Source organism: Aedes albopictus, chromosome 1, assembly GCF_035046485.1.
Source record: "Aedes albopictus strain Foshan chromosome 1, AalbF5, whole genome shotgun sequence".
Classification (NCBI taxonomy): domain Eukaryota; kingdom Metazoa; phylum Arthropoda; class Insecta; order Diptera; family Culicidae; genus Aedes; species Aedes albopictus.
Window position 1 is genome coordinate 218,161,123 of NC_085136.1, and position 8,690 is coordinate 218,169,812.

Genomic DNA, 8,690 nt, shown 5'->3' on the forward strand with positions numbered 1-8,690 from the left:
AACTACAAAAAAATAATCATTTATTAGCTTTCTCTCAAATTTCAAGTAACATACACATTAGGGTGGCCCACATTTATATGAAAAACAAAAAATTTGAAAAATGTCAAGTCTTACCTCCTCAATCGGTTGTTTCGGACCCCAGAAACTATGTTCAAAATTTGAGCGAAATCGGTTAAGCCCAAGGGGGCGCTCAAAGTGCTTGAAGTTTGTATGGGGAAACATGGCCAAATAAATGCAGAAATTTAAGGTTTTCGCTTTTTGACGCTAGGCAGCGCTGTAAGCGTTTAATGATTAAACCCTTTGGTATTATTGTAGGCTATATACCAAAGAACTTTGTCGAAGACCGCAAAGCAATCCGACGGCTGTTAAAAAAGTTGTACCCTAGGCAAACTGGGGCGAAGATTTCGTTATTGATATTATTCCTTTACATGTACTGGAAAAACAACCATAATGTCTCGCCTCACTTTACCTAGGGTATAACTTTTTAACAGACATCGTATCACTTTGCGGTCTTCGACAAAGTTGTTTGGCATATAGTCACCTACAATAAAACCGAATGGTTTTATCATTAAACGCTTACAGCGCCAGCTAGCGGCAAAAATCGAAAACTTAAAATGTCTGCATACATTTGGCCACGTTTTCCCCTACAAACTTCAAGCACATTGAGCGCCCCTTAGGCTTAATCGATTTTGCTCATATTTTGAACATAGCTTCTGACTTGGCATTTTTCAATTTTTTTGTTTTTCATATAAGTGTGGGAAGTTTGGGAACACTGGACTGGACACCCCTATAGGGCACTGCATTGTTTTGATTTTGTATGGGATTTTGACGTTTCTTGGCCTTGTTGATTACAAAATTTATGTAAGAGCAAAAGAGAAGGAATTTCATGAAGTGCCCTATTATCAACGACCTGGACTGTACAACTCACTAGTCGTTTTGAATTTCCCAGACTGAGAAAGCCAATTAAAATAATCTTGATATTTGCTGTAATACCGTAGTCCACTTCTGCCAACGTTCCCAGTGCTCGCCTTCCACTTCTTGATCCCACTCGATTCCAGCCCACCAAATACTCTGCAGCAATATTTTGCCATGACTAGAAGAAACTCTAGCAATCCAAATGGATAAAAAATACTCATCAAGCACTTCAAGATTTGCCTTTTTGTTGGACTTGGCTCGCTGTCTATGATTTGTTGGCTATCGGCTGTAAGTTGCATAAGTCACCATCTGTGAGCCAGAGCATACCCAAAATTCGTTCAAAACCCTGTGTTTTGTTCAGGAACAAGTGCTTTCTGTTTATTTCCTCCGATTCTCCGAGGTTTTGGATTACGAAGTCACCGTTGGATTGCCAATTTCGCAGCAAGAAGCCACCTTCGTGTTGAATAGCTTTCACCTGTCCAGTGGTCTCTGCCTAATTTTGAACAATGAAAAATGATATTTAGATCAAAATCAAAAATTTGGGTTAAACTAAGACGGAATTGAGTAGAATAGAATATAGTGGAGTTTAAGTTAGATATGCAATTCGTTTTTTTTTCAACATTTTCTTATAACTTTTTTTCTCTCTCGTTTCAGGTTGGTAACATTTGATAACCATGATCACAGTTTTTATTGATTGAAAATCATGTTGACATTGTAAAAAACTGCATTAGGTAAATTTTGAGATTCATTCGATGGCATGCTTCTGCTACTTATATGCTGCACTTCAACCAAATACTGTCAAAATCCGTCTTCACCTTCCTCTTCGATCGACCATCATCAGTCAGTACATAAATCAACCTCAACAGAAACAGAAACAAACAAGAATATACCCATAAGTCCCAGCAGTAGTACCTACTGGTGCGCGTCCTTATCTCTTCAAATGTCGACATCATCCGGTATAAACGAACAGCGAAGAACGTAAAAAAATTGACAAGTCAAGATAAATTTAAACGCAGATTAATGACCTCCCGAAACCGAACCCGACTAGAAAAATATATCAAGTTTATAACACATTGTGTTATGATGTTATGAAATTTTTCCATAACTCATTATGTTATAAACTAGATGCAGGATGATGTTAAAATAACTAAAATCGTAACAAAAAGTACACCGGTCTAATCAAAATAATAACCTATTTTGTTATAATCAGATCAAAATTCTAACACAATATAATATAAATTTTAGCTTCATGAAAACTAGTTTCTATCATATTTTGATACAATTGTGTAAAATGATGTTCTGAATGTCAAGGAATCAAAACTAAATTATTTCACAATGAGTTATTGAACAACATTTATAACACAATATGATACAATTGAGTTATAATTTTTTTAAACACCAAAGATGTTAAACATGATTATATCACAATGAGTTATACATATCATGGTTTGTTATAATTATGTTATATTTTTGTTATAATCTTCTAGTCGGGCCCGACTAGAAAATTATATCAAGATTATATCATATTGTGTTATGATGTTATAATATTTTTCAATAACTTATTGTGTTATAAACTAGATGCAGGATGATGTTAAAATAACTAAAATTGTAACTAAAACCACATTGGTCTTATCAAGATAATAACCTATTTTGTTATAATCAGATCAAAATTATAACAGAATGTGATATGAATATTAGCTTTAGGATTTTTAGTTTCTATCAAAATGTGATACAATTTTGTAACATTATTGTCCAAATGTCGAAGAATCAAAACTAAATTATATTACAATGAGTTGTCAAACAACATTTATAACATAATGTGGTATAATTGAGTTATAGTATTTCAAAATCACCAAGGATGTTGAACATGGTAATATCACAATGAGTTATAAATAACATGGTTTGTTATAATTATGTTATATTTTTGTTAGAACTTTCTAGTCGGGGATGCTTTGAGGCTTTTTGAGTACCGTAGACTACGCTCTGTGATCATTCATCGTATATAAAATTCGGTTCAGAATGTTGGATTTGTGACACAAGCTTCGGAGTACTTTGGAGGCCTTAGAATGGCTCTGGCATCAAAACTTCAATAGACTATGATAGGTAATAATAGATTGCATGTCAAGGATCAGTGAAAACTATTGATTATTAGCAAAACGATGGAATTTGAACAAAAACATGTACAATTTATAAAAATTACAAAAAAGCAACGTATTTTCGGCTACCAGCAAAAGGGGAGAGGGTGCAAAGGGGGTAGGTACCATGCATTTCTTAACATAACTATTCCCCTTGACTATAAAAAAACTCCAGGGTAAAATGTTTTGAAACAAAGAAGATATTGCATTTCTGCCAAAAGATGATCGTTCCGGGTGTTTACGGGTTAAAGGCTTTTTAGGTAAATGGTGAACATTTCTGCTTACATTGGTCACATTTCAGGACTTATTAGACAAATTCATCAAGGATTATTCAGAGCATTTTTGGTCCCACTGGTTTTATTTCGGGACCTGGCTCCCCCTGGGAAAGTGGCCAGTTTCTGATCAGCGATGAATCCAGCCTTGCGACATGTCAAACTTCTTGAATTCACGAGACAAATTTATTGAATATGATTCAGAACATTTCTGATCACATCGCAAATCTTCCGATCACCTGATTTTCCCGGCAGAGTGGCCAGTTTTGAATACTGTTTCGCGACATGTCAAATTGCATGAATTTACGAAACATAATCATTTCATCCCGACTAGAAAATTATATCAAGATTATATCATATTGTGTTATGTTGGTATAATATTTTTCAATAACTTATTGTGTTATAAACTAGATGTAATGTAAAAATAGCTAGAATTGTAATTAAAACCACACTGGCCTTATCAAGCTAATAACCTATTTTGCTATTTTCAGATCAAAATTATAACAGAATTGGATATGAATATTAGCTTCATGATTATCTAGTTTCTATCAAAATGTGATACAATTTTGTAACATTATTGTCCAAATGTCGAAGAATCAAAACTAAAGTATATTACAATAAGTTGTCAAACAACATTTATAACATAATGTGCTATAATTGAGTTCTAGTATTTCAAAATCATCAAGGATGTTGAACATAATTTTATCACAATGAGTTATAAATATCATGGTTTGTTATAATTATGTTATTATGTTTGATAGAACTTTCTAGTCGGGTACTTTCTATCAAAATCATGATTTGATAAGATTCTGTTATATTTTTGTTACAATTTTCTAGTCGGGATGATGTTATTTTATTTTTTACTATAATTTCATGATATTCATTTTTTGTTGATTTGGATTCCATCAGTTTCCATCTTGCAGCTTTCATGAAGTTTAACATGAGTTTAGTTCTCCTGGCATCGTTCTGGAAATCTTCCAATAGCTTCTTCTGGAACTCTTCTAGATATTTCTGCAAGATGGTATTCTTGAGGGATTTCCTTTAGAGATTTCTCCTCGAGATCTGGCATTCCTCCAGTTGTTCTTTCTTGGTTTTGCTCTTCAGTTATCCTTCTGGGATTTTTCAAGGAATGTCTGCTGACTGCTGGAACTTACCAAGAAGGTCCTTCTGAGATTCCTCATGAATTTCTATGCTGCACTGTCTTAGTTTTCCTAACGTTTCCCGACCTTAAACCATTTCTCATTAACTTGATTAAATTGTTGTTTTGCTGTACAATTGTTCCAAATATTTCTCTTATTATTATTACTGGAGTACCTCCTGAGAGTTTTTCAAGAGTGAAACGATTTGGTTCCATTTTCAATTTCATGTTTTATTTAACAATTACAGAGGTTTACAATATTCAGTACAAACTGTAGAGTGCTTAAAAAGGCGACCGGATAAGCTGCGGATCGTTCGATTCTCATCAGTTGCGATGCTCGGTTTGTCTCGTTACAAGAGTTTTAGTTCTTCTTCTTCTTCTTTTTCTTCTTCTTTTTCTTCTTATTCTTATTCTTATTCTTCTTCTGTATGGCTCTGCGTTCCCACTGGAACTTGGCCTGCCTATCTCCAACTTACTGTTCTTTGAGCACTTCCATAGTTATTAATTGAAGGGCTTTCTTTGTCTGCCATCGCATGAATTTGTATATTGTGAGGCAAGCACAATGATGCACTATGCCCAGGGAGTCGAGATAATTTCCCCGATCGGAACGGGAATATAACCAGCCCAGAGTTTTAGTTAAAAAAAAGATTGTTTTAATTCTTTAAGGAGTTCTGGGATCAACCAAGAAGTTGTTTTCAGGATCCTGTAGTTTCTTGTAGGAATCTTGAAAAATATGCTTCTGAACGGATCGTAGAAGATTTCTGGTGAAATTCCACATGGGCTTAAAAAAACGGATATTTTGGAAAGAAAGAATCAACTCCATTACTAATAACAGAAGAACAACGAGGAGAAATCATAAAACAGAAATACTTGAGAGATCTAATACGGATTCTCTAGAAGAATCGCAGAAGAAGCTCAAAACTTTTCAGAAGATACAACTTCTGGAGATCCTTCGGATGTTCCTCCAGTAGTTCTTCATGGTTTCTGGTATGCCTCCAATTTTGGCATTCTTAAATTTATTTTGAGATCATCGAGAAGTTCCTCCACGGATATTTCAAAGAATTCCTTCTGCAATTCTTCAACAAGTTTCTTCGGAGATTTCTTCTGAAGATCCTTCTGAAAATCCTTCAGTAGTGTTCCTTCAGTAGTACCTCCTGTTATTTCTCAAGAAGTTACTTTTAGAATCTTAGAAAGATCTGTAGGTTGTACGCACGTAGGTTGTAGTGTAGAAATCCTAGAATAAAGTTCATTAATTCTAGAAATTCCAGAAGGAAATCCTGTAGATAGCTCAAAACGATCTTCTTAACAATTAAACTTGTTCAGAGGGTAAAACTTTCTGGAGGAATCCCACACGAAATGTGTGAAGTTATTGCTAAAGTACTAGTATATACCAAAAAATATCTGATTGAGAAATATCAGAATAAAACTTTTGGAGAATTTCCTGAATAAATATCCGTGGGAATCTCAGAAAGAGTATCTGAAGAAAGAAAAAAATGAGAACCAAGATTATTCTGCCAAAAATCTTACTGGAAGTATTTTAGACGGATCTCCGTAGAAGAATCTCCCTGAATAAACTTCTTAAGGGATCCCAGAAGATACGCTTTAGAGATTCGGAGGAGGACCTTTTACAGAGATTTCAGAAGAAATATCTGGCGGTATTCCTGAAGGAATTTCTAGAAAACAATTCCAAGAAGAATTCCGACAGTAAATCTAGTTTAAATTCCAAAGAGAACTCCCTGAGGAGTTTCAGACAGATCATCTGTTGGACTCCCAGAAAGCATTGTGGAAAAAAATAACAAAAGGAACTTCAGGAGTAATACTAGCCGACACTACTGTACTAGAAGCTCATATCAAGTTTGTATCATAATGTGTTACGATGTTATAATATTTCCTTATAACTTATTATGTTTTAAACTAGATGTAAGATTAAAGTAACTAAAATATGAACAAAAAGTACACTGGTGTAATCAAGAAAATAACTTATTGTGCTATAAACAGACCAAAATCATAACAAACCGTTTTATGAATCATGGCTTCAAAACAACTAACTTCTATCATAATTTGATACAACTGTGTAACAATATTATCTAAATACCGAAGAATTGAAACTTAAGCACATGAGATAGACAAAATGATCGGGACAGGCAAATAATGAATGGACAACTACCCGACTAGAAAATTATATCAAGTTTGTATCATATTGTGTTATGATGGTTTGTCATTTTTTTTCTTGTGCTATAAACTAGATGCAGGGTGATGTTAAAACAAACAAAATTGTTACAAAAAGGAAACTGGTTTAATTAAGATCATAACCTGTTTTGTTACAATCAGATTAAAATTATAACAAAATGTGACATGAGTTTTACTAGTTTCTATCAAAATTTGATACTATTTTGTAGCATTAGTCGGGAAGGCATTCAAATCCCGGTTGGCCGTAATCTGTAATCACGATTAGTAGAGCAAGCCATCTTTCAAACTGCCTCGTCTTCCGCAGATACGAAAACATTCGATATAAATTTTCGCACAGCCCATCATCGGCTAACCTCAAAAAGCCCCTGCAGCAATATCTTTCACACGGATTGCGAAATAATGCGCTTCTAAACAGTAGACCGTCTTCGTTAGGCGTCGGTTCATAACAAGAGAAAGATGATGATGATCCGACCAAGTGAGAATAACAAAATAATAACAGGCTCTGTTATTTTGTTACGATTGTTTTTGTAGTAACGGTTGTTATAAAATATGTATTGTTTGTACTACAATTAACAAAAATGTGACGAAATTTCTTTTAATAAAAAACAGAAATGTAATAAGATTGCAACAAACTATATTTTAATAAACATGCTATAAAATGTTCATGACCGTCGTTAAAAAAATCTTGATTAACCCGTTTTGATATAATGTTGTTATGTATGTGTTGAAATAAACAAAACAAATATTATCATATTTATATTTTGAAAATTCCCTCAACAATATTCTTTGAATAAAATCAAACCAGCTTATGTTATTTCTAACATCAGTTGTTATGATTTGGTTATAATCTTGTTATATGACTTTAGTCGGCAATAATGATGATGATGAGCGAGCCTGAGAGCCGACCGTCCGACCTAACCGTCGTGCATATTGGCCTGATTTTTATTGAAACGAAACAACTGGGGTCTGGGGGGCTACATCTAAACATGGCATGCAGAGCTGTGTGGTTGTTCTCGAAGCTGTCATCGTTGTTCAGCAGCCGACCGGCCGGCCGACCGGTCGGTCGATGCTTATGACTATAAATTGAATCAAGTCAGGCAGAAGCTGCCATCAGCCAGGCAGTTAAATTACGCCCCAAAATAGGTCATCTATTTTTGATCGCTTCTTCCTCATCCCACTGTAGTAGACATATTTCGATATGAACACCCAGAAGAGCGCCGGCCCAGAGATTCTTTCGCTGATGGTTCAGATGGGAATGACACAATTTGAAAATTTCGTTATTCTGCATGTTTAGAAATCCTACATATTTTTAGATGATTTTCTTTTTCTTTGTTTTTCCTCGTCCAGAATCTCATAACAGGATCATAACAAAATTTTTAAAACTGCAGCTGGAAATAGTTGAAAAAATGTTCTTATGATTCTCCTATGAAAATATTTAAAACAGGAATCTAACAACAAATTTATTTCATTTATTAATTTATTCAAACCCGACTAGAAAGTTATATCAAGATTATATCATATTGTGTTATGATGTTAGAATTGTTTTCTATAACTTATTATGTTATGAACAAGATACAGGATGATTTTAAAATAATTAAAGCTGTAGCAAAAAGTACACTGATTTAATCAAGATAAAAACTTATTCGATTATAACTAGATCAAAATTACAACAAAATTAGATATGAATTAGATAGAAAACTAGTTTCTATGAAAATAAGATACAATTTTGTGACATTGTTGTTAAAATGTAGAAGAATCAAAACTAAATAACAATGAATTATCAAACAATATTTATAACAGAATGCGATAGAATTGAGCCAAGGATGTTGAACATGAATATATCACAATGAGTTTTAAATATCATGGTTTGTTATAATCTTGATTATAATTAATAATTTTGTTAAATATATTTACATACAGAAATCCTTCCAACAAAATTATTTTTACTTCCAATATTTCTAACAACAGTTGTCATAATTTGTTACAATCTTGTAAAACGCTTCTAGTCGGATAATCATAGACATCTCCTATTGAAAGGCG